At 39.4% G+C, this 27,642-nt stretch overlaps 1 protein-coding gene across 1 annotated transcript in view; it reads left to right on the forward strand.

The window, feature by feature from the left end:
- Window positions 1–27,642, forward strand: part of RFX3 (regulatory factor X3) — a 439,811-nt gene that overhangs the window by 84,323 nt on the left and 327,846 nt on the right. The window contains exon 5 of the mRNA XM_057305525.1: window positions 20,808–20,914. The gene's annotated coding sequence lies outside the window, so the exon portion shown is untranslated. The remainder of the gene's footprint in view (window positions 1–20,807; window positions 20,915–27,642) is intronic.

Consider the following 27,642-nt stretch of genomic DNA (forward strand, 5'->3'; position numbering starts at 1 on the left):
GGACCTTCCTGCCCAGAGGCACCTTTGTTTGGGGTGCCCACACCAGCCGAAGCCTTACACCTACATCCCAGCAAACCCTCATTTCTTTTCACGGCTGCATCGTATTGCACTGAATGGACAGATCGTCAATTACTTATAGGCTATTGACAGACATTTCCCACCTTTATTCAGAGGTCATCCATCGAGAAGCCCAGTTTTCACTGCAAGCCCAGATGATCTTCTCTCAATGTCCAGACAGATTTCACATTGAACGTCAAGATAAGGCACATGAAAATCAGATCCACGTTAGTAATATTAGTTGTCAATATTGAACACACGATATCCATGAATTTTTTCATTTAATACAGCAATCCTCTGGGTTGGTTATTATTATTCCCATTTTACGCATGAAGAAACAGTGTTAGGGAGGTTAACAGAAACACTCAAAACTACCCAACTCTTATTCTTGGAATTTTTCAGTTTATTTTGGCTTTATTAAGAGAAGTGTTTCTATTGTTGCAAGGACATGATTCTCATTTTGCTTAAACACCCTTAAGAATTTTCATTAAATTAACTCATTTTTTCCTTAAAAAATTTAAAGAAAATGTTATATAGTTCCCACTAATAGAAATTTAGAGCAGCTTGCCATAAATGCAAGGTGAGAGCAAAAATAAACATGAAACTCAAATTTAAAATCTTCAAAGGTACCACTTAAAATTACCTCATGTATATTAAAACGTATAGCACATTCTAGGAAACTTTGAATCACAGGATGAAATCAACATCAGAACTCTACCATTATTTCTTAGTATGTTCTAGCTGAAGCCAAATACTGCATAAGTATTACATTAGGATACATATTAGCTGTACTATGAATACATTAAGTAAAAAATTTTTTTATTTATTTATTTTTTAAAGATTTTATTTATTCATTTAGCACAAGTGGGGGGAGGGGCAGAGGGAGAGGGAGAGAAAGAATCCCAAGCAGACTCTACATTGAGCACCGAGCCCCACACAGGGCTTGATCCCATGACCCTGAGATCATGACCTGAGTGGAAATCAAGAGTCAGGTGCTTCACCGACTGAGTCACCCAGCTGCCCCTATTATTTTTATTTTTAAAGATTTTATTTATTTGTTTTTGAGAGCGAGAAAGGGTGCAAGCATGCACTTGAGTCAGGGGAAGGGCAGAGGGGGAGAGAGAAACAAGCAGACCCCCCCCCCACTGAGTGCAGAGCCCGCAGGGGGGCCTGATACTGCAACCCTGGATTTACAACCCCAGAGGAAATCAAGACTGGAACACCCAACTGACTGAACCACCCTGGCAGCCCTAAAGACATTTCTGTTTAACCAGTCGAGGGCTGAGATGAATGAGCATAACGGCAAATAGCCTCCGTTCCATTCTTGCCAAACCAGCACTTCCCCCAGTGGGTCCTCGAGGCTTCTCAGCCATCTTTTCTTGTGCTGTAGAGAACTTGAGAGTGTGTTTTATAGGAAAGAATTGGGAATAATGCAAAAATAGAAAGGAGAGAGTAGTTTGGGGGCAAAAACTCCATAAATAAGTTAAGCTTGGAGTTAGCAATAATTTATGGAAAGTACAGGAAGAATGATGACATTCTGAATGTCATAATCAGACTTTGAAAGATGTGGTCCTGTGCTGGGCTTCAAGGGAGCAAACTACAGGTGAAGTCAGCCCGAGCTGCTATGTCTTGTGATAGTGTTCCTCATGGTCGTGACCCTAGGTACCTACTGAAAATTCCGGTTCCTGGCTCAACCCCAAGCATTCTGAATCGCAATTTGTGTTGACGGAATCCAGACATCAGTCTTCTGTAAGGGTCCCCCCAAAAGGCATCTGTGTACATTCAGTTTGTCTATCGTTTTCATATAGAATCTATTTTAAGAATATCTGTTACTAGAAAACCAATCCAGTGTCTAACGGAGATAACATAGTGCAATTATTTAAAAAAATATATTTTTGTTATTGCATTTGAATTATATTATTTTTTATCTGCTCCTGAGTTAGCAGCCAGAATGAGCAGACATGAAGAAATTAGGAAACTTTATGAATTTAAATGATCACTATTTAGGAACCCATTGAACATCATTCACTAATCACCTCCTATGTTATGTATGAGGCACGGTGCTAGAGGGACTTAGTAGTGTGCAAACTGATGGGGACTTGATATGGCACAGTGACAGTTTCCCACAACTTCCACTCTCCTCATTTCTCTCGGCAGCAGCACCCTACATTTTTGGCTGAGAACATAGGATTCCATTTCCTAGTCCCTGTTGCACCTAGTATAGCCATGTGCCTAAATTCAAGCTAGTAAGATGTAGGTAGAAGTGGTGTGTTTAATTTCGAGAAGTTTCTTAAAGGAAGGGCCATTGCCGCCTTCTTCTTTTTGTGCATTCCTGCTCTTCTGCAGACAGGTTTGATGGCTACAGACATCTTAAACCTCAAGGCAGTCTTGGGCATGGAGGTTATGCATGACAGAGCAGCAAAGCAGAAGTCACTGTCACCACAGAGCACATACTAGCCCTGAATCACTTACTTCCAGACTCCGAGAGGAAAGAATTTCCAACTTGCTGGAGCCACTGTTTGGGGGGACTTTCTTCCACTGGCAGTTGAGCCAACATTTAATTAATAGAGCATTTCTTCAGTTTGGAGGCAAGATGCTAGAAGCATGAATTTTGCTGCAGATGAGCCTTTGCTTTTAGTGAAGTCTAGAGGTAAATAGGTAGGCCCCCACATCCTGGAGAAGAATAGTTAATCACAAGTGTTAAGAATCATGGGCTGAAAGGAAGGATAAATATGTAAAGTGAGAGACGTGCTAAGGATCGTTACAATGGCAATCATAGTACAATATATAAATATGTCAAATTAACAAGATGTACACCTTAAATTTACATAATGTTATATGTCAAGTACATCCAATTAAAAAAGAAGAAAACTAGTATGCTGGGCCTTCCTTTTGTCTTTTATTTTTTTTTAAGTAAGCTCTACATCTAACATGGACTTTGAACTCAAGAGCCGAAGATCAGAAGTGGTCTGCTCTACCGAGTAAGCCAGCCAGGTGCCCGTCTTCTTGTGGTTTTTTTGTAAGGTTGTACCAGCTTACTTATGGAGGCCATCAAGGAATTCAATCTATTGTCTCTCAAGCCAAGTGGATCTCTCTGTATTTCAGTTGAGAAGAGGCAGCTTAACTTGTAATGACTATGAGTAGGGGCTGGAGTGCATTGCTTTTCTTATCCTATCTCTGATTGCAAGAGAAAGGATGATTGAGATGAATGATATGAGCCCCGCTGGAAAGCAAGACCCCTCTGGACCAAACATGTTCTATTAAGAAATACAAAAATTTGTATTGAAGTTCAGGTAGATCTCAAGAGATAGGGCCACAGGGCTGATTACATAATTTGTGGAGTCCAGTGCAAAACAAAAACATGGAGCGCCTTGTTCAAAAAGCAGAAAAAGAACATCATGAATCATATTAAAACTTAGAGCTTTGAGGTGCCTGAATGGCTCAGTCAGTTAAGCATCCAGCTCTTGGTTTTGGCTCAGTATTGATCTCATGGTGTCGTGAGACCGAGCCCTGTGTCAGGCTCTGTGCTCAGAGGGGGTCTCCCTCTGCTCCTTCCCCCACTCATGCTCTCTCTCTCTCTCTCGAATAAATAAATTCCAAAACAAAAACCTTAAAGTTCTTTCTTTTTTCTTTTGAAAAGCTTTCTCAAATTGTCATGGCGTTTTTTTAATTTGCTATTTAATGTTCTAAGTGAAGATGAATTAAAATTTTAAATTATTAGCATGGATTTTACTCTTCTTTTTATTGTGCAATACCAGTTTGAAATGCAAATATACTAGCATTGAACTTGCATGCAGAATCATTGAATTTACACAATTCCTATCTCATAGCTCATATTTGCATAAGGATTTTGTTCTTACTAGAACAGTGGAATCACTACAGAGAACTACTGTTTTTAGTTCATCTATTGATCTGTGCACAACCTACCAACACTTTGTACCTTAGGTTATTGATGAGTGAGGAAGGACCAACTGACATCCTTTTTACCGTAAACAGTTAGCTAATCCAGGGATGTAACCTGAATAGGAAAGGATATGATATCAGGTAGCTCACATTTCTTAAAGTACCATTGCCTTCTTTCTGCATTTGAAGCAAATTCTGGTTCGAACAGAAAGCCTGGCCTTTTCGTGGCTGTCTGAGACTCTGCTTACTCAGACATGGATGTAACAAGCTTACCATGGACTTGCTTTGAATCTCAGTAAATCCCCTCATTGTAGGTCCAGAGGAGTTCTGTGCTGGTGAGGCATCCTGAACGTTAGACGTGAGTGGGGTGGCAGAGAATGGTGGCGTACATGCGTGCAGCCATGTTGCTCATAGCTCCTCTGCTCATGCTCCATTGTCACTCCACTTATCAAACACAAGTGTGAATTAAAAATGAAGCCTACACAGGTTGTACATGCACGAGGCCAGCCTTATAGGACACTGAGGAAGACTGGAGGTCATAGGAGTCCTCTCTGGCTTACCTGTTCTGTTACACAGCCTCCTGGGAAGCTTCTGTGTATTTAAGCTTCGTGAGGAGAGTGCTCCCTATCTTATAAACAGCACCCTGCCCTCTCTCTTTCTTCAGACCTCCATGTAGAACAGTCTTGATTTTCTTTAGTGCCTCTACCTCTCTTCCTGAGGAATTCTGAGAGAAATGTGTCCAGCTCTTTGCCAGGACTTACGGAATCTCTTCTCTGTTCGTTCAGGCAACAGCGTGGGAGTGGTTGGGAGGTGGACAAACGCGCATCCTGTAGGCGAGGATGAAGATAATAGGTGCTCCAAGGGGAACTCCGTTTCCCCGTCATAGCTGCAGCTATTTTTCCTCCCAGGTCACCCAGAAAAGTTTAGCACATCAACAAGGCAAGCGTTTCATTATTTTCTGAGACAATAAATACAGTCTGTAGTCAGATTGAGGAAGTGAGCTACTATTTAATGGTTTTGAACTTACACCTTTTGAATAATAAACCCTCCTATTATTTTGTTAAGACGTATTAGGCATTTCTTGACACTGGTTTGCTTTAGTAGAAAAACTACAGGGGCTTCAAATGGCCCTCCTGCAATGAAAAGGCAGAGCTGATGCTGGGTCCTTCTTTCTCAGATTTAGGGTCTTCCTTCTCCTCTGGCCACTTGACCCTGAACAGTAGACACATTCCCCTTCTGATTGGGCATCTGAGAGTCAGCGAATTCATGCTGCCAATCTCTGATAATAGCTTAATGAATCCCTCTTCTAGAATTTGCATCTTAATAGGAGACTTTTCTAAGTACAAGAAGAGGAGGGAGGAGAGGGAGGAGGAGGAGGAAAATTGGTTTTAATACCCAGAATTTTGTATGTATCAGAGAGTGCAAAGGCAACAGATTACTCTGCTCGTTCTGAAGTTTGTGTACGTGGGGGAAGAGTTAACCTTATGAAAATGGAAAGAAAATTGAAAGGAGGGTGGCATAATCCAGGGTAATAGTAGGGCCTTTGCTGAATTCCTTTGACAAACACGTGACCAATTCACAATTGTTTCCTTTTGGTTTAGCCGAATAAGAGAAAGAAGCTTGAATGCAGTCCATATCCTAGCACCATATAACAATGATGCAGTAGTCGTGAGGTTGGGAGGGTCAAAAATTATGGGATAAACCATGGACCCCTTCCTTAGATTGTTTTAAATGTTAAAGATAAAATCTACAAGTAGAATTAAAGAAGGTTAGAATAAAATGGTAGAAAAACGCTAACATTTCAGTCGAACCCTTAAATAACATCTTTCAATGAATCCTCATCACCTACTGGGAAGAACATCTCTCAACATCATCTGGTTCCCATCCAGCCTTCTCTTTTCCTGCTCCCTGCTTCACGCTTTTTCTCTCTGATTCCATGAATTGCTTATGATTTCCCCTTGGTACTCACTGGGCTGTGTCCTCACTTCATGCCTTTGATCACACTGTCTTCTGTCACTGAGTGTCCTCACCTCCTCTCCCATCTCCCTCTACCTGGCTGATGCCCACCCAGCCTTCAGTATGGAGTGCAAATACCATGATCTCCAAGAAAACTTGTCCATTCAGGTGACTTAGGTTATCTCTTCTAGGTGATTCCAAACTACACTGTTCCCATCTCCATCACTGTACTAAACCCCTTCTAAAAATTCCTTTGTGCTAGATGTATGCATAGTCTATGTCCTACTTTCCTGTGAACTCCTTGAAAGCCAGGACCAAGTCTTTTTTTTCTTTTCTTTTTCTTTTTTAATTCCCAATACAATGATCAGCAGTCAAATATTCACTGAATGAATGAATGATTCATGGACTCTGATGACCCAAGGAGGTCATTGTGATTCAGAGAGGCAAAAGGGCTTTCCTGAGACTTTTCCCCACAAACAACAGCTTAGAAGTCCCCAATAATAAGAAAATGGTCATTAATTTAGTTAAAAGAATGAAAAGCAGAGAAAAAGTACTGATAGATGTGTTTTCACTTTAAGAAAATGAAGAAGGGGCTTGCTGAATTTAGATGCCACTCTGCTCTTCAAGGATAAAATGATGAATTTGTCGTACTTAGTGCTAGATTTGCACTTGGTAAATATATTTCTAAGATTAAAGATATAAACAAGCTCATTAAAGAGTGTCAAAAACTTGTCAAACATCAAATGCTGTTATATAACAACATCCTGAAGTCTGGATTATTACATACAGACTGCATCTTCATTTTTAAAAATCCCATGTGCTAAAAATTAAGGGAAAAATCACCACTTAGGTTTTTCCAAACTGCACACATTTTGAAACTGTTCAGAGCCACTTGGGAATTCTAAAACCTGGTGGAGATAAGATATATAACAATATTGTTATTCCCGCTCAGAATTACTATTGTCATTTCAACAAAGGGGAAAAGCAGATGGGAAAAGGTTTGGATTCTTTTCCTTCATACTTGTTTTAAAAGCCAAGTTTTGTAAGAAAAACAAATTTTCTGAAAATAAAATAATCCCCTGCTTCATCCAACCTCCAGTTCTTAATAATTACTCCTTGTTGATTACCTACCCAACATTGATTCCCCTTCTACCAAGAATTCCCTAGTTTTTATTCATTCATCCACAGCTCCCTTACCTGAAGCCATGCATTTCAGAAGGGATTCCACTCCCTTGTTAATGATCGGTTGAGGAACGGGGACTAAGACACAGTACTGGCCAGGGGGGTCAAGGGGAACTTGTTGGGAATCTCTGAAAAATGTTTTCTGTCCTTTAAATGATAAACTTTAGAAGAGGTGATGAACAGGTTTCAAAGCTGGGACTACCATATTATGAAGGCAACAGATAGAGGAGGATGGAGCCCAGAGAACCAACTCTGGGACCGAAAGCTAATCCTGCTAGATTAAGCCAACCCTGAAATCTGCTCTACTTCTGGAACTCCAGTTACATGAATCAATACATGTCATTATGATTTAAATCACTTGAATTTCTGTAATTTGCAGTGGAATGAATCCTAATTAATATATAGCAAAATTAGCGATTTCATTTAGGTCACTAAAATAATGTAAAACTCCAAGAGAAGGTTTTACTTTAAAATAATTCAACTTCTCTCTATTTTTTTTGTTCTTGGGCTAATTGTTTGGGGTTTTCAGGGGCAGCAATTATTTTAAAACTTGATTCTCCATCAGTTTACCTCTCACACATATGACCATGCATTTTAATGGATGCTCTCAAAAACTCTGAGATTTTTGCCTCCGGGCTCTTGAAGTTTAAGCTAATTATTGAGTGTATTACCTCCACACAGAGCAGATTGTGTGGCACGAAAGAGCTCAGAACGTTCAGTCATCCAGGTGATTCATTCATTAAATTCTGGGTATTCTCATGGGGCGCCTGGGTGACTCAGTCGGTTAAGCATTTGACCCTTGATTTCAGCTCAAGTCGTGATGTTAGGGTCATGAGATAGAGTCCTATGTCAGACCTCATGCTTAGTGTGGAATCTGCTTGAGATTCCCTCTCCCTCTGCCCCTCCACTTGCTCTCTCTCTCTCTCTCTAAAACAAAATATTTTTTAAAATTCTGGGTAGTCTCATAGAATGTCAATGCATATGAAAGTCCCCTAAACTGTGTTACCCAGAAGTCCTGGGGTTGCTCCATTCAAATGGGTATTTTCTGGGCCCCACTGGTCCTAAACATTCAAAGGATCCAATGTTGGTGAGTTAATGAAGGAATTCACAGTATAAGGAAAACAGAAATACAGGTGGTATACTTATTGCCAGATGAAGAGAATTACTTACTTGGTTGTATTTTTTTTTTTTTATGAAAAGATATTTTCACTAGGTCAAATACATCACTTTAGATCAAAGTAATTTTAAAATATTGGAGGGAGTCTAAATGATCCTTAGCAACGTTCATGCTGAGATTTTATACACCACAATAATAATTACTATAATAGGTCATAATTATTCATTTATTATATATTGTGAACCAGGCACTACACTCAATTCTTTTGCTATGCTATCTCAGCCCCGATAACAGCCCTATGAAACAGGTTCTAGTATTTCTTTCAATTCACAGATGAGAAAACGGAGGCTTAGTGAGATTAAGTAATTTTCCCCAAACCTCCAGAGTCCATGTCCTTAATCTCTATTCTCAATAGTCAATTTCTGTTCTACGTAGTCTATTCTAAATCATTAACTGGTGTTTTAAATAGTCTGCAGACTATTTATACAGTCAACAATGTGATTGAGTTTCCATAAAGGCAATGTAGTCTTTAGTTGCCTCAATAGTAGTGGTCAGATCAGAGGTTCCACCTTATTCTGGTAAGATTACATCTGAGGTGTATTGCCAAATGATGGACATCTTATGTGAAGACAATAATAGCAAAGAGGAGTTTGGCCAGGAGAAGATGACCAGTATGGCAGGATCTGGAAAAAATCTCATATGGATTGAAGAAGTCATTGAGCCAGGTTGACCATAAATGTTTTTAAATGCTTTATTATTATAGAAAGAATATAAAATAATCATTATAGAAAACATAACGAAAAAAATATCACATCCCACTCTCCAGTGATTGATACTGTTAACACCTTAGTGCATATCTTTGAGAGATATAGATAGATAGATACATACATATATCTGTCTATATATATATATCCTTTCCATCTCTTTTAATCTAGAATAGTCCCTTTTCTATGACTGTTGAAGATGAAAGGTCAGTTGACCTCCAGAATATTCCACATCTTGGATTTCTCTGGTTATATCCTCTTATGGTTTGTCCCCTGTGCAAGTGATTTTAATTGGATGGGTTCAAGCGAAACACCATGGACAGACTCCCATAGGCGATGTTGTCTACTCCAGGCTTTGTATCACATCAGAAGACATTACTTCTAGTTCGTCTACCACTAACCTGCTAAAATTGACCTTCACTGGAGTGACTGGAATCTGAACCCTCTATGTGCAATTTTATTTAAACTCTTGTGATTAGGAAGCACTCTGTGTGGTATTAATTTGACACCAAATGAATGTCTAAGTTTCCATCAACCATTTACCTAAGGAATTTAATCTTGATGAACTTTGTCTGAATTGATGTTAACTGAAGTTTTTGAGATGATGTTTCCCTAATTCTGCCACTCCTTCTACTTTTATTAATTGGCATTTAGAGTAGAGCTTCCCTTCATCCACTGGTCTGGGCCTCAGTTACCTCCTTTTATTGACATGAAGTTGCCTAGATGATGTCTGTGAAATGTTACTTACATCCTAGAAGTGTACAAAGGAACATATAAAGTTTTTGGATATATTTATAATGCCTGAAAAAAAAAAGAGTAGAGAGCTGTCCTTATATATTTAAATCTGGTCCTCTGGGAAAGGAAGTACATCTACTACACATTGTTCTGGAGGAGAGTTTTGGAAACTAACTCAACACAGGGAATAACTTTCTCGTAATTAAAGATGCCGATTAACAGAAAGGTTTTTCCTCACAAAAAAGTAAGGCATCTGTTCTCTCATTCAGAGGGTAAACCTATCATAGTTGTTAGTCCTCAAGATCATCCTCCTCGGTTGAAATTATTAGAGGAACACATAAAGATCCTCAGCAGAGTGGAAAATCCAGTAGGAACAGTGCCTAATCTCGGACCAATAGCCTAGAAACCATACCTGTTAACCAACAAAATCCTAATAAAGCTGAGTAATAGGACCAAATGTCAGAGTTACAAACTGAGTGGGTGTCTTTAGCATTCATTCTTTGTTCTGGGAGTGACAGATGAAGCTGCCAGGGATATGGGAGAAATGAGCATGGGTGTGACTCGGAGGGAAGTGAGGGTTTTAGGACTGCTCCCTGAATGGTGGACCTTAGCTTCTTCCCTCCACCCAGAAACAGTTTATATCCCCCCAGTTCAGTTGACTGAATCCTGGAATAGCACATTTAACAAAATATTAGAAGAGTTCTGATAAAGATTGTGTATTACCACCTTATTGCTGAGAACTCTCCCTCCCTCCCATATTCTGCCTTTCTATCCACGTATGTATCCCTATTCCTTTAAGGTTGCAGACAATAATCCTAAACTAAAACCAAAACGTTCTTGGATGTGGCGGGAAGATAAACCACATGTTGTGTGCAGTATATCAGAGCAAGTAGAACGTCTGTCCTGAAAATCTTGCGGTCATAGTCCACACCCATAGTCACTAACCTGATTAGTAACAACCCACAGCTCTAGACCAGAACACACGTCCTGCGTTCAAATACTGATAATGTTGACAACTTGAACTGAGTCTGAAGTGACTTTCACTTTGTAAATTACCAAGCCAGCAAAATTATAGGAGATCAAGTACAGAATTCTAGGTGATGAAGAAAGCAAATGTGTAGACATAGTTCTCTAGTACTATCTGCTGCCTTTTATGGGGGGACACCAGAAATTTAGTGGTCACTGTGGCCCAAAATGAAGTATAAAAGTTTCCTGGCTGGTGGACATAGACCCATTGGTTGTTGTCTTTTATACCACTTGGGCTGGGTGGAAGGTACAATATTTTCATAAAAGATAATCCCAGAGCCTGTGCTTCCATATCATAGCTCTTACTCTATCATTGAACCTACTTGAGTTTTGGGTAGAGTAGGTCTGGCATGGCCTACCACACTTGCCCAAGAGAGAAAAGAGAACTCTACTCAGAAGAAAACGTAACTCAGTGGACCAAGAAAAACACTGGCTCTCATTCCAAGTGGGGGTTGGGTGTAACTTGAAATGCATGGGCACAGGGTATACATCCTTTCACCTTTGTACTTTGCGCTTGCTTTTCCCCACGTGCGAAGGAGAGCTGGGCAAGTTCTGCTTCCCTGGTTATCCGTTTCTATCTTGTCCTCTTTCCAAGCAGCTCTGTTGTTAGTGACCCAGGGACCCTTGTACTTCCCTCAGATCTGCATTAGAGTAGCAGCTGGTTGTCATTTGATTCCCATTTTCCTATTGATCCTCATTGTAAGAGATGCATCATGAACCCTGTTGGGATCCCTGACAGGAAGGAGTTAAGCATTCTAGGATAATAGCAATAACGCCATCAAACTGGCAACAAATACTACCTTAGTTCCTATATGTGTTTTCAATTCTGTCTCATTGTTGAATATTTGCCTTCCCTATAATATGCCGTCTTAGCATACACTTTTCTAACTAGTCTGCCTTACTCCATAATGAGTTTGTGTTTATTTGTATAATACACAAATGCCCAAACTTTTTCATCAAAAGCCACGATACCTCCTACCTGGAAGTTGGGCCAAACCTCACAGGAAAAAGGCACAGTCCCCCACGAGAATGCCCTCACTTTAGACACCAGCCATGAGCTTGGGATTCCTCCAAACATCCTCACTTCTGACCAGCTGGCTACAAAGTCAGGGATTCCTGCTACCCTCTTAATTTTGATAATTCACTAGAATGACTCAGAATTCAGGAAAGCGCTATAGTTAGGATTACAATTTTATTACAGCACAAACAAACAAAATCAACAGCCACCACCAAAACCAAATCAAAGTCAGTCAAAGGGAGAGATGCATAGGGCATGGCCCCGGAGGGGGGGGTTCCAGACATGAACACATCATCCTTCCAGATGAGCCAATCGTGACAATATGCCAACCATCTGACTCTTGCCAACCATCAAAGCTTTTGGTGTCCAGGGCTTTTATTGAGGCTTGATCACATACTGCTCATGTGACTGACCACTCCTGGAGGTTCTGCTTAATACCTTTAGTCTCTAGTTCTTCCAGAAGTTTGAACTGATAGGGCAAATTCCAAAACCCCAACCATGTATCACATTGTTAGACTATTCAGAGGCAAAAACTCCCGGCAAACAAAAACACTCCTATCAGGCAAAATATTCCAGGGGCCTAGAGATCCCGCACTAGCCAAGGCAGAGGCCAGAACCCTCTTTGGACAAAGCTGATTCTCTACTACTCACATCCCAATCCTGTTGCAGAGTGTGTGCTTACACCTTTTGGTCAGCATGTAACAGAACAATTTGTCCCTTAATCCTGTATAGGATTTGTTAAGTGAATCAATGCTAAATAAGTAATTTTAAAGTTTTAGTCGTACATGAGTTGAAGCATATCTTACATTTCTGCATGACAAAGAATATGACTTTATCTGATTTAGAAATAAATAAAGGAGGATCCTAGGCTGCTTGTGTTGGTAGTAAATCTCCCCAAATTAGAGTGAAATAGAAAGAACAAATAGGATAACAAAAGTAAAAGTACAAGTAGAATATCTACAATTAAATTAGGGTATAAAGTATTTCTGTGAACCTAAAATATGAACAACTGTTAACGAAGAACTCCTAGCTTTAGATCCATCAGCATCTGTGAAGTATGAAGGAGAAGGCTGAGGGAAGGCAAAAGGGTGTCCTTGAGAATAGGAGAACCTCAAAATCACCAATAGGTATTTGCTAGAAGGTTCTGGAAGACAGTCTGAGAACAGAATGTGAAACAGCAATTTTTAGGATCCAGTGCACCGAGACGGGTAAGGGAGTCACTGTAAGCTCTGAAATGTTAGAGTCATATGGCCCCAGGAGCTCTCAAAACCAGAAATCCTAAGCCTATAGGGACACAGTCACACATAGGAGAAACTTCTTAGAATAGAATCTAAATTGAGCAAAACAGGGACAATGAGGAAAAGGAAAGAGAAAGTCCAGATAAAAGTGGAAAGGAAGGTAAGAGGCAGCCAACTTTAGAAAGCAAATGGGGAAGTTAAAAAGGGGACAATAAATACATAAAAATGAGCAAATCCAATCCAGGAAGTTATAAAAGCGATAGCCATCACCAAATGGGATGTTCCCCCAGATGCCAGGCTGGTTTACTGTTCTAGTTTATCAGTGATTTTCTCTATTAATAGAAAAAGGAGGAAAAGAATATGATCTCTAGATCAGAGATTGGCAAGCGTTTTCTCAAAGAGCCAGACTCTTACTATTTTAAGCTTGAAGGACATACGGACCTCTGTTGCAGCCACTCAGCACTGCCCTTGTAGAGCAAGAGGAGTTACAGACAGTATAGAAACGAGTGGGCACCGCTGTGTTCCAATAAAACTTTATAAAAAAGAGGCAATCAGCTTTCGGTTTGCTGACCCCTGATCTAGATAGAAATATTTGTGATACGAGATTTAAAAAATAAATCTCGGCAAACTGAAAATAGAAGAATCTTTTTTTTTAACGTGATTTTAAAAATCTATAAAAACCTATCACTCATACGATACTCACGAAATACTGAAAACTTTTCCTGTGAAATTGGGAACAAGATAAGGAAGCCTGCTATCAGCGTTTCTATTCATCATTATACTGGAGCTCCTAGCCAGGCAAGTGAGTGGGGGAAAAGAAAATGTGAAAAGGATGGCAAGAAAGAAATATATCATTATTTGTAGATAATATGATTGTGTATCTAACAAAATCTAGAGGAATCTAAGCGATCAGTCAATTTAAGATTGCTGAATTCAAGGTCAATATTCAAATTTCAGTTGTTTTTCTGTATACAGGCCACGTAAAGAGAAGAAGTAAAAAATTTTAAGGTATATAATTTATAATAGTATCACAAATATCTAATACCTAGGAATAAATCTAATGAAGAAATACAAAACAGTGACAGTAAAAAAATACACAACATTTTTAAAGAAAGTAAGTGAGACCAAATAAATGATGGTACTTATTACATTCACGGGTCAGAAGACTCTGTCTTATCCCCAAATTAATCTCTGTACACAATTCAGTCCAATAAAAATGCCAGCAGATTATTATTGTTTTTCAAACAATTGAAAAGCTAATTCTAAAGTTAATATAGAAATGTTATGAACCAAAAAAACCCACAAAAAAACAAAAAACTAAGACAATATTTGAAAAGGAGAAAGCTGGAGGGCTTACACTATAAATGCCAATATTTATTATAAAGCTACAGTGACTAAAATTGTGGTACTTGAGGAAGCACAAACCTACAGAAAAGAGAGGATTCCAGAAAGATCCACATGTGGTCAGCTGACATGACAAATTGACAAATACAATGCTTCAATACAAATACAATACTTTTTATTTTTCAGTAAATAGTGCGGAATCAATATCAAAGTGTGTGTGTGTGTGTATATATATATATATATATATATACATATATATATGTATATATATATATATATATACACACACACACACACACAAGATCGATCGATCTGTCTATCTATCTATCTATCTATCTATCTATCTATCTATCTATCTATCTATCTATCTATCTTGGCCTCTACCTACCTCACACGGTAAACAAAATTCTGGATAGATTGCGGCTCTAAACATGAAAGGTAACATAGTAAAGAGTTTAGAATTAAGCATAGGGGAACATATTTACCACATTGAGGTAGGCAAAAATTTCTTAAACAGCACATAGAAAACAGCAACCAAAATTTTTTTTTAATGAATAATGGTACTATTTTGAAATTTAAAGCTTCTTGGGCACCTGGGTGTCTCAATGGGTTAAGCGTCTGCCTTTGGTTCAGGTCATGATCTCAGGGTCCTGGGATCGAGCTCCACATTGAGCAGGGAGCCTGCTTCTCCCTCTCCCTCCCTGCTTGTGCTCTCTCTCTCTCTCAAATAAATAAAATCTTAAAATAAAATAAAACTCCCATTCATCAGAAGATACCATATGTGGTTGAGAAGGCAACCGAAATAGTAGGAAGAGATATTATCTATACATATCTGAAAAGGGACTCATTCAAAACACCTAAAGAATTTCTACAAGAGGAAAATTGACCAGACACTTCCTAGAAGACTTGACCAGACACTTCATAGAAGATATCAAATGACCAATACACATATGCAAATGTGTTGAACTTCATTACTCTGCAGAGAAATTCAAATTAAAACCATAATAAGATATCACTACAGTCTCACCAGAATGGTGAAAATTGAAAGAAAAAAAAAGCGCTGTCAAGGATGGAATTATTGGGACTCCCATATACTGCTGGTGGGAATATATATTAAGACAATCAACTTTGGGCAACTTTTTGAAAGTAAGCACTGTAGCTGAACATTTATACATACTCTATAACCCAGCAATTCTACTCCTAGGTATATACTCAACAAAAACACAAGCATATGATCAGCAAAAGCATGTGTCAGTATGTTCAAAGCCTTGCTATTTGAAATAGCTAAAAAGTGGACCTGACTGCTGGTGCCTGGGTGGCTTAGTCAGCCAAGTGTCTGCCTTTGGCTCTGGTCATGTTCCTGGGGTCCTGGGATTGACCCCTGTTGGGCTCCCTGCTCAGCGGGGAGTCTGCTTCTCTCTTTCCCTCTACCCCTTCCCCTCACTCATGCTCTCTCTCATGTCCACTCTCTCTCTAAAATAAATAAAATCTTTAAAAAAGAAGCAGACCTTACTTAAATGCCCATCTACAGTAGGATATTTACATAATGTGACACTAAACAGTAATGAGAAAGAACAACTTAAAACAGACACCCAATAGGATGAATACTAGAAATACAGTAAGGAGCAAAAGTAGAACAAAAAAAGTCCATACTGTATGAATCTGTTTATGTAATGTACAAACACAGAGGAAATGAATCTGGACCGTCAGGAGAATGGTGACTTTTGGAGGTTATCAACTGGAAAGAGGCATGAGTGGGGCTCTAGTGAGGGGTTCTAGGGCCTGCTAATGTTCTGCTTCTTGATCTGGGTACTGGTTTTGTGGGTATATTCCCTTTGTGAAAATTCAGTGAGCACCACACTTTGATACTTGTACTTTTCTATATTATACTTCAATGAAAAAATGTAAATGGAAATATAATCCTGGAGAAGAGAAAGAGGTTTAAATGCAAAAAGCATGACTAGGAGTTGACTGTTGTTAAATTTGAATGATGGGTTCATGAGGGTTAATTGTATTATTCCTGTTGTTGTTAAATATGTTTGAAATTTCAGGGGGCACCTGAGTGAATCAGTCCGCTAAGTGTCTGACTCTTGATTTCAGCGTGGGTCATGATCTCAGGGTTGTGAGATCGAGCCTGGTGTTGGGCTCTGCACTCAACGTGGAGTCTGCCTGAGATTTCTTTCTCTCCCGCTCCCTCTGCCTCTCCTTTTCCCCCCTAAAATAAATAAATAAATCTTTAAATATGTTTGAAATTTTCTGAAATATAACATAAAAATAAGAGTTGAAAAAAAGGGGACAAGATAAAGATAATATGCATGTTATTTACAGATAGGGAGATGTATAAATATGGGCATAGTGACCCTATGGAAGAGAAGAGACATTAGGCATGGAGCCACTGTTTCTGTTATAAAATTTTAGGACTATTTGATTTTGTAAACTATGAGCATGTATTACTTTAGTAAATTAAAAAATAGTTTAAATGTCAAAAAATAAAAAGAGTTGGAAGGAAGGAAGTCCTATGATTTTAATCTCAAATGATAATAAAATCATGTTTTGGATTTATATTACTTGAGGGAATTGGAACAAAAGAACAGAAATTAGAGTTAGGGGGCCTGACATGCTATAATTTCATACAAAATGTAGCATTTAAGACCTGAAAGAAAAGGAAAGAAAATCAATAAACATGTTGTTTATTGTGCTGAGGAATGCACTAGCAACAGGAGTTTTGAGACAGAGAGAAATTACATATAACTTAATATTGTACAAATATATTTCAACAAGGTAGTAAGTCAATTCTAATTTTTCAAGCTTATTTGTCCACCGCATTATGTTGTGGACAAATAAGATTGAGAGACATCCCACTGAATCCTATTCCAAGCATAACACTTTGGGGAAATCTGAGCTAAAGACCGTTAATAAGCAAAGCAGGCACTTTGCATTTTATGGAACTTACCTAAGGATAGCAATCCCCTAGAACCCAACAATTCCAATCACTCCTCCCAGCCACGTACGATTCCTGTGCCTCATGGCAAATGCAATAGTTGGCCTCTCAACTCATCCCCACTTGTCCACTTCTGCAAAATATTTTCTACCTTCGGACTTGTGGTGGCCATGTGACTTGGTTTCCACCAGTGACCCAAGCAAAAGTCAACAGGGAAAGATTCTGCAGTCCTGAGAAAACAGACAGAAACTTTCAGAACCCAGAGAGGTTCAGAACAGCTAAGCAGTGTCCTTAAAAAATCTTTTTTTTTTTTTTTAGACTAAGAAAAGGTCTTACTGAGGTTGATCTCTTTCGGGGTGATGATGTCGTGGAAGCGCTAGTGTGTGTCAGTGATTTATGTGTAAAGCCAATATTTAAATCCATATACCCACTTTTAAGGTTTGATTAAATTTAGTATAGAACTGCACACGAGTGCAAAAGTGCAAACACTTTTCCATTTGGAAACTTACTCAAGAGGCTGTTACGCTCAGAGCTAAAACTATTCTAAAACTAAGCTCAATGTGCCGTTTACGTATAGTACTATATTTAGACTAGCGGCTCTCTTCAATAGCGCATGATCTGAATGATCCGATAGCACAATAGGTTCAATAATTATCCATTCAGCCACAGAAATGCTTGTTTAGGAAATTGAATCACCTCAATTATCCAGTTTGGGGATTCATAATGAAATATCGAATAGGTTTTCTCTAAATATGTTTACTGTTTTCTTCTAGCAAATGTGCCTCTAAATTATATAATTTGTCTAGATAGTAAACATGATTTAGTAAAAGAAGCATAATTTTTGGAATCAGAACTAGTTTCCAGCCTTAGCGATGCTGCTCACCAGATGTGAGATTTGGGTAAATTACTTCACCTCTTAAACTCTTCATCTATAAAATGGGGACATATGAGTACAGCTTATACAATTAGTTTAAATAATCTATGTAGAATGTAATCAATACACGTTAGTTCCTTTCCGGCTTTCATAAAATCCATCTCAAAGGTCACTATCATTGATTAAGATGCTGAGAATCCAAGGCAGTAAGGAACATCACATCTCTTATTTTAGCTCTTTAAAGCTATTGATGTTGTTGTTTTTTTTTTTTTTCTTTCCCAAATTGCTCAAAGGAAAACTATGTATCACTTATCGTAGGGCTCTAAATCTACTTGCAAGACCCCCAGGCAAATTCAGGGGACAGACCATTTTACTTAAGCCTTCCCACTGATGATAAGCCTGATAAAACCAGAAAGGAAGCAAATGTTAAAATATGAAAGGTTTAGTTTAGGGAAGGATTGAAAGAGGGAGTTTATACAAATGTAATGACAAACCATTGGATGATATACAATCTTGTACCACAAGCAACTAGGAGAGGGAAAAACATGTTATATACTGGTAAGGGGGGGGAAGAGAAGATACAGATGTGCCATCATTTGCCTTTGATTGTTCTGTTTGATTAAAAAAATAATCATTTTCGGGGCGCCTGGCTGGTTCAGTCGGTAAAGCATCTGTCTTTGGTTCCGGTTCTGATCCTGAGGTCCTGGGATCGGGCCCCACATCAGGCTCCCTGATCGGCGGGGAGTCTGCTTTGCCCTCTCCCACTCCCCCTGCTTGTGTTCCCTCTCTCACTGTCTTTCTGTCAAATAAATAATTTAATCAATCAATCAATCATTTTCCCTTGACTGAATGAATACAGTGATGACCCAGGAGATTCTCATGTCCTTCTTGGAGAATCAAAATCAGTTTTTCTCCATGGGTGGAGTGGGTACACTTCCCCTGAGAACTTGATCAGAGTCTCCACTGTGGTTGTCATTATTCTTATGCTCCAGCTCCCCCTGAACACTGTTGAATGACAGGGAAAACAGAGCTGCTGAGGGGAGTTAGGTAAAACAGAGGAAAAGTTGAGGCTCCTGAGAATCATTTCAGCTGAGTATGATATGGGGCAAATCAATTGGTAACTTTACTGGCAGCAATCTATAGGGATCTATTTTTTTTCTCCTGCTGAAAATGTTCTATAAATCTAACAATAAGTAGTATGTACCTCCTTTCAATCAGAAACATGTACTACTGATGAGTCAGGCTCTTCTCAGAAAATATAACCTCTGCTTGCTAGCCCCAGCGAAAAGCTCAGCTGGAAATAGTGATATTCAGAATAGATAACCTAAAATGGTAATTCCCCAGAACCAGTCTGCAGGAAGATGCTGGGCTGAATAGGTAACAGTCACCTGGGGAGCTTATTAAAAATACATCTTCCCAGACTTTAGCCCATGGATTTTGGTTCTATCATCCTATGGGTGGGCCCAGGAACACATATTTTTAAAAACTTTCTGGGTAAACTAAACTTATGGCCCATACATACAATAATATACGATGCATGTGCAAAAAAGAATGACGAACTTTATGCAAGGATACTGGCCAATCTTCAAGATATTTTATGTGAAAAATGCAAGAGTGTGTATCATTTGCTACGAGTGTTGTTAAAAAGAAGGATAAATGTACATATTTGCTTATATATGCGTGAAATATCTCTGGAAAGTTACACAAAAAGCTGATAATATTGGTTTTGCCTCTATAGCGAAGAACTGGGTGGGTGGCAGATAGGAGTGGGAGAGAGATTTTATCACAGCATAACCTTTTGTATCTTCTGAAATTTGATCCAAGTAAAAATATTATGTATTCAGAAATGACTGAAATATATTATTTCTATAATACTCATGACCAAATATAGCTTCTAAATAATTTTCCACGTAGGTCTGATGTTCAGCCAGGGCTTTATCTACTGGCCAAGCAGCTCGTAATATGTAACATATTAACGTAATAGTAGTACATAGGATGTAACATATCCACGTCTCTAAGAGATTAAGGATTTCTCCTTCTAGGAAGATAGAACACTGGAAAGCTAGACACAGGGTAGTTGCATTAATGCGAATGCTACATTCCTGGAAACCTCACTTATTTCCAATCTGGAGTACAGCACCAAGTTTCAATAGAGCTGATAAAGGAGGGCGGGTCTGTTCACCAGCTAATTTGCCACCTCCTAAAGAAAATAGCAAAAACACAGTTTATAATGGATTCAGCCAGTCAGCTTTGAATTACGAATACTTGATTATTTTTTTATAATTGGAAGAGATATGAATTACTTCAAAACATGTGCATAGAGGCTTTCGTAATGTTTTTATAGCACGCCACTTCAAATTAGTGAAGTTCGAAATCCCGTTAAATGCAGCCACGTTGCTCTTAAACTACATGGGATTAGCCTCCTCAAAAAAACCTTCCCAGAAAATGTATTTTGATGGAATTCATTTGGTTTTTATTTAGAGTTGATCAAGGAACACCAACTTGAAACTGTTTTTCTGCATTTTCTGTGAAACTGTTAAAGGCATTGTGACCATCGTGCTCCTTGATGCCACTTGAATAAATCATAATTTCTCCACTTAAATTTTTGTAGCAGAAAAACGGTTTTAAGAACTGTATGCTTCCTTTTATTAGGTGAGAATTGCTGCTGAGAACCTGGGGATTGATGGCCAACCGTAGTATATGGCGAATTTCCTAACACATTTTGGGATGATCCAGCCTTGGGAGAGGAGAAAGAAAAAGCAAGTATTACCTGTTTATAAAATTTAAGTCACATAATTTTTTGAAAGCAAGCAAAACAACCTTTCACTGGCTAACAATTTTCACAGTTTCTGGTTTTTATTAGAATTCGGCTCCCATGCAAGGTAAAGCAATTGAGCGGATAATAATGAGGTTCTTTTCTTTGAGAGGATCTTGGGGATAAGAAAGCTAATGAGAAAAGCTCCCACTTTTGATGTAGTGATTCTGGAGTGGGTTGGCTAATGAACGCACCCCTTAAATGGCTGGACAGGAACAGTGAGGGCACTGCTCTAAGTGCTGAGTGTCAGTCTTGAAGAAAAACTAATATGTTTGACTCATTCTCACCATGTGGATGGTGCCTTGGGAACCAATCAAATTCTTTTGACTTTCCCTTGAGTTGGTCTTTCCCTTGGTTAGGACCTGCACAGATCCATCTAAGAGAAGTGACTGGCCTGTATCTGGCAGAATATTCAGACCATAAGAGAAACCTGCTTGAACCAAGGGTAGAAAAATAATGTGGCTTATAAATGCTGAATGCAAAACAGTGCAGCCGCTTTGGTGAACAGTCTGGCAGTTCCTCAAAAGGTTGCATGTAGAGTGACCAGGGGACCCGGAAATTCCACTCCTATGTGTTAGTTTCCTGTTTGTCAGCCTCACCTGGTAACTTCAATAGGTCTAGTGGATGAATTAGAGAAGAGATAAATTGTTTCCCACTCTTAAATCAAGAGTCACCTGCAATAGATAGTAATTATCGTGTTTCTTATCTCTATTAACTTCTGTTTTAAACATACACTTCTATTTTTATATGTATATTATACCCTCAAGTTTTTTACTTTATCTGCTTAAAAATAAAAATATCTAGTATTGATTATTAAAAATACAGAAAGATATCTTGAGCCTAGTACCCAAAGATAGCTACTGTTAATATTTTGCTACTTTATGCTCCTTTTTAGGATGTGTTTACGTATATTTATACATATTTGTTTTTATAAAAGTGGGAGCAAATATTTTACAACTTTCCTAACCTAATTTTCCCAATTCCATGAAAGTATCTACTATAATATTATTCTCATGATTAGAGATATTTCTCAGACGGATCCACCGTATGCTATTTGAATTAGCTGTCCCTGAGAAACGGATTCTAAGAAAGAGATTTGTGTTGTGTTTAGTAATTTCATTGGTGAGTGCCCTTAGAATAAACCCTTAAAAGGGCTGGTACAGGAAGTAGGTTTGAGTCAAGTGAGGAGTAGAAAAGAGCCTGGGGGCTCTGGAGCTGGGCTGACCTTTCATAGTTGTCCCTCCTTAAGGCAAAGGGCCTGAGTCCTTGAACCCCTTTATCATCCAGTCATTAAATGGGGCCTGTGCCCCAGGAGTAGGTGTGACCTTGGGCAAGGCAGCTCTTTTAGCTAAGGCAATTCACAGATAAAAATTCAGTTAAAAGCTATTAGTTGTCACTGTTACCAGAAACTAAGTGAATGAATTCCTTAGTCCTGAACAAGGACTCTGGGTGACATATGATAGTACTTGCTAAAGTCTATCTATCTCTTGTGCCGCTTGAATTCACTTATATATTTTATTAAGTTTTCACTGTATCTTTACTATTTATTCTAGATTTCACTCATTCTTGGCCAACATTTCTGCTGGTCTAAGTGGCTTATATGATGGGGTAACCCACACCCTCATCTCTTATGGGTCTGAGCCCCTGGGTACCATGACTTTTTTTAGTCCATGGCTGTTGCACTCACCCAATCATTGTCAAAACTAGGCAATGTCGTATACCAAGGGGTTCCCCAGGGGACTGCCTGGGTACCAAACATACCCTTCCTGCCCTCACGGTGAAGGTGTAGCCCTGCCTCCCCCCGATGCTCACAGTCAACCACCCATGTCGGGATGGGGACTCCTTTCCCTCTACGCTACTTTCCTTGCTTTCTTTTCATCATGAGAACCCTAAAGTGACAGCAGTAGTTTTAACTGAAAGTTTAATGGGACTCCTGTTGTATCTTTTGATAGAACATTTCCCCCTTTGGGGGGAGAACATCGAGACCTGCATTGTCTAGAGTTGTACTAAAGGGAAGCACAAATTCTACAAATTGGTCACTTTGAGGGATGGTGAATAAGGACACTCCAACTTCCTTCTCTTGGGTCCCAGACCCATATGTTCTACCTGTTGGGGACATGGCATCATATAGTAGTCATTGGTCTAGGGTGTTACTAGGTCATAGAGCAGAAGCCCCCCATTCTTGTAGAGTCTCAGATCCAAGCTGGTGCCTCAGTTACACTTTCAAAAGGCTCTTCTATCACTCTAGACTGGCAATCTATGGGTCGGGCAGTATGTGATCAAACCAGTGTCTCCCACGGTCATGTGTTGACTGCCCTATCTCCTTTGTTGTCAAGCAGAGTCTCTTAAGCCTATGTAATATTGTGCAAGATCCCATGTCAGTGGATCAAATACTCTGTAAGCCCTTGCATTGTGGTGCTGTCTGAGATCCTGTGGATCAAAGAGGCAAACCCCTACTTGGAATATCTTTTGGTTCCAGCCAGCCAGGATGAATGGCTGCTCCTTGCAGAACGGAAGGGGCTTAGAGTGATCAGTTTATCACGAAGTTGCTGGTTGGTGTCCTTGAAGATTATGCCGTATCAGGACTTAGCATTGGTCTCTATTGCTGGGAGGTGGGATGATTGGAACTAGCAGAATCGAGATCAGCCTTGGTGATTGGGAGCCATACTGGGCCTGTGCATAGCCTTCATCCCTGTTACTGTGATATCTCTGTTTATGTGAACGTTATGAGAGCATTGGAATGGCTAATAACAGAGGCTAGCTGATAGCAACTGGCCATGCCATCTGTATTTTTCATTGTTTAGTGATTCCTCTATAAAAAATGATGAAGGAGAGCAAGATGCTCTCCAGAGGGCATTTTTACACACGGTACAAAGATCTTCACACTTGGGCTTATTCCTATAGGCCTACTCACGTAAATCTTCCCCAGATATCCTTGCCACCAATTTGCTAATTTCTCTTTTTCTAGGTCCCTGAACAAACAGCTAACTCATTTCCCTCTGTCATGAATTGGTATATAGTGTGATTTTGGTCCCTCATTCTTTGCACGCAAGGTGGATGCCCTGTGATGGATGTGGTGGATGCCACGTTGCGATGCCTGAAGTTCTGCCCATTGTTAGGATTTCCCTTCACAGTTTTCTTTCAGAGACAGCCTTGAGTGAAGCTATAGTGCAACAGCACTCCATAGCAGGATGACCCATCTATGAACCATCTGTTGGGCTTTTCTCTCCTCAGTAAGCTAATCATCAGGGACCCATCATGTGGCCATAGGTTTGTGCTGAAGGAAAGATGCCAATGCAGCTTAACTGTGCCCTTCATCCTGCTGATGCTTGATTCTGGACTTACCACTTCCATCTTACAATGGCTTGTTGATGAGTCCACCTGACCCTATGACTTGACAGTTCCCAGAGAAGGCTCGGCCGAGAGCCATCCACTGCCAATACTCCAGCAGCTGGAGGAGTGAACACCTTAGCTCATGCCTGGAAAAAAGAACAATTCTCTGAAGCTGAGAATTTCAGGTGTTCCTTGTTTTTTCGTTTGCTTTTCATTTTGTTATTTTAACACAACTTTGAAAGTTCTTATTGTGAGCAGAGAGTTTATAAAAATTAGAGAGATATAAACCAAAAATGGAGACATAATGAGATGATGAGACCTGAAACGAGGTGACTCGGGTTCTAGCCCTCACTTTGCTATTATCGTTGCATTTTGCATTTGACTGGTCATTTCACTTCTCAGAGCCTTAATTGCCTTATCTACATTATGAGACAGTTGAATGAGATCAATTTTTCCCAATCTAGAGTCTACTGAGAAAGTAATAAAAATTCAAGAGCTATTTCCAGTATTTTATAAAGTCTAATAAAAATAATTTATCTATCCTTGATAAGGTTGCAGAGGGATCAGGTGTGGGACACCGCACTGACAATTCAGGCAAGCAAGAGAGCAGTATCAGATAAATACTGTAGAGTAAAAGAATCCTAGAACATCATTATATGATAGGCATTTCCAAGGTCACAAACAGGTGCACAAATGCCCTCATTATAATTATGAACCTTTCTTTGAGCTCTTCAGTATCATGAGTAGGCCCAGTTTCAGAGGGCTCTACTCATGACACTGTCTAGATGTGTTCTGTCAGTTGTGGTTCTCCTCCTTTCCTCACCTCACATTCTCTCCTCACCTCACCTCACGTTCTCTCCTCAGTTCATTCCAGTTGAGCCTCAGGACCCACCATTCCAACGAAACTGCCAAATCCAGTGGATTCTGTTTCATTAACAGGCATTCAACACAACTGGCCATTCCCTCCTTGAAATTATTTCTTCTCTTGGCTTCCTGGCTAGCATCTCTCCTGCCTTTCCTCCTAACTCACTGGTTGAACCTTCTCAGTCTTGTATTCTGACTCTTCCTCTTCTTCTACCCAATCTCTAAATGTTGGAGTACCCATTGGCCCAGTACCTCGGCCCTATTCCCTTAAGTGGTACCTCTCATTCTCCTGGCTTCAGGAAGTTTTAAGGCTTTTCAAATCAATATCTTTCATTTGTCACCTCTTCTCTGAAACTTTGATTCAAATACCCAAATTCCTATATGACAGCTCTCCTCGAATGGCTAATAGGCATTTAAAACTTAATTTGTCCATGAGAGACCTTCCCCAAACGAGCAAATATGTGAAAATGGCACCATTTCTACTAGATTTCTCAGACCAAAAACTTAGAATACATCCATAATTTAGCTCTCTGTTTCTCCAATGTACCCCCAAATTCTATCACTTCTAACTTCAAAAACTACCCCAAATCTGACTATTTCTCTTTATGTCCATTATCTCATTTCCCACTAAGTCATCTCCATGCCTTTGCCTGAACTATTACTACCACTTTCCAATCAGTCTCCCTGCTTGCTCTGTTGCTTTCTGTAATCTAATGTCCATGTAATAGCAAGATTGATTTATGTGAATATAATCAGATCATTTCATTCCTCTGCATAATATTCACCAAGTGCCTGGCTTCTGATTGTAGTTAATCTTAATTTCTTTTCTTTTCTTTTCTTTTTTTTTTAAGATTTTATTTATTTATTTTGAGAGAGAGAGAGCATAAGCATGAGCAAGGGGGGAGGGGCAGAGGGAGAAGCATAGTCCCTGACAAGCAGGGAGCCCAACGTAGGGCTCAATCCCAGAACCCTGGGATCATGACCTGAGCTGAAGGCAGACGCTTAGCCAACTGAGCCACCCAATGCCCCTAGAGTCTTAATTTCTTACCTTGTCCTACCATGCCATAAATGATCTGGACTCAGCATCTCTGAACTTCCCATAAACATCATCCACCCTGTCCACAGCCTTTCAGCCAAACTGGCCTTCTCTTTCACCTTAGAATTTTGTACTAGCTGTTTCCTTTTCTTAGAATGATATTTTTTTCTTGATCCTCACAGTCCTAGATGCTTATTGTCATTCCCGTCTCAGTGAGATGTCCGCTCCCTGGCCAGTCAATCAAAAGTAAACATCTAGCCTCATCCTACTTTTATGCCCAATTCAGTTCTCTTCTAACACGTTCTGTGATGTCCACTTCCTGGACGTTTTTTGCTTATTTATTGAGTGTGTCTTCTCACTAGAATGTGAGTTCTCTGAGAGCAGCAACATTGTCTGCTTTGTGTTCGTTCTTTTTTGGGGGCTTAGAAAAGAGCGTGGCACTTAGTAGATGTTCAATAAAAATTTGCTAAAGGAATCAGGAGACTCTGGGACCCAGAGAATCTAGCCTAACGTTGGTAACTGCTGTCCAGCATTTTCTTTGTCAAATAAAAAGCTCTATTTCTCAAATGTGTCATTTTGGGGGAGAAGATTTATAGCAGCAAACACAGTAGACATGAAATGTTAATTGCCCAGAGATGTAATAAAAGTTACTTCATGATAGAAGTATTTTCATTTGTATATACATATTTCCCTTATTTCAGATAATCCACAGGACTATAATTTACTATGATGAGCCACCTCTGCTCATAGTAAAGTGAGAGGTAACTTTCATAATAACTTTGACAGAATACACTCAACAGTTTTTACTGTCTTGGCTTTTCATGCCAAGTCCAAGGAGTTTGCCCAGGCTGGCGAGATTACTTCTCTTCTAGACAATCCAATTTTATAAAAAATCAAATAGCAACGAGTGTGTGTTTGATCTTTCTGGGTGAAGGGACCGCACTGGGTATTTTTAAGTATCCTAACTTTAGTGATTATAATGCACTCTTCGGCAGATTTATTCTATGATAAACACAAGCAAACTTGAATCTCAGACCTGACCTGATCATTCTTTTCTTTCCCGTCGTTCCCTTTCCTGATGGAATCACCATCAAAAGTCTAATCATTTGTTTATGTATCCACCAAGAGGAAAATCTCTATTGTGGGTTATTAGCAACTAAAATACATCAAGTGCTTAACAGGTACTAGCCACTATTCTCTGTGTTTTAGGTGGTTTAATTCATGTAATCCCAATGACACGTGTACTATTCTTTTGACCATTATACAGATGGGAAAACTGCAGCACAGAGTAGGTAAGTAACTTGAGTGTGGGGTTTAACAGCTAGTAAGCAGTGAAGCTGGGCTACATACCCAGGCCAGTCTAGTGCTAGAACCACTATGCTACTGTGTAAAGTGATAAAACTCTGATTTTTCCAATCATTCTTATAACCTATTATGAC

This window comes from Ursus arctos, unplaced genomic scaffold (assembly GCF_023065955.2).
Source record: "Ursus arctos isolate Adak ecotype North America unplaced genomic scaffold, UrsArc2.0 scaffold_33, whole genome shotgun sequence".
NCBI lineage: Eukaryota > Metazoa > Chordata > Mammalia > Carnivora > Ursidae > Ursus > Ursus arctos.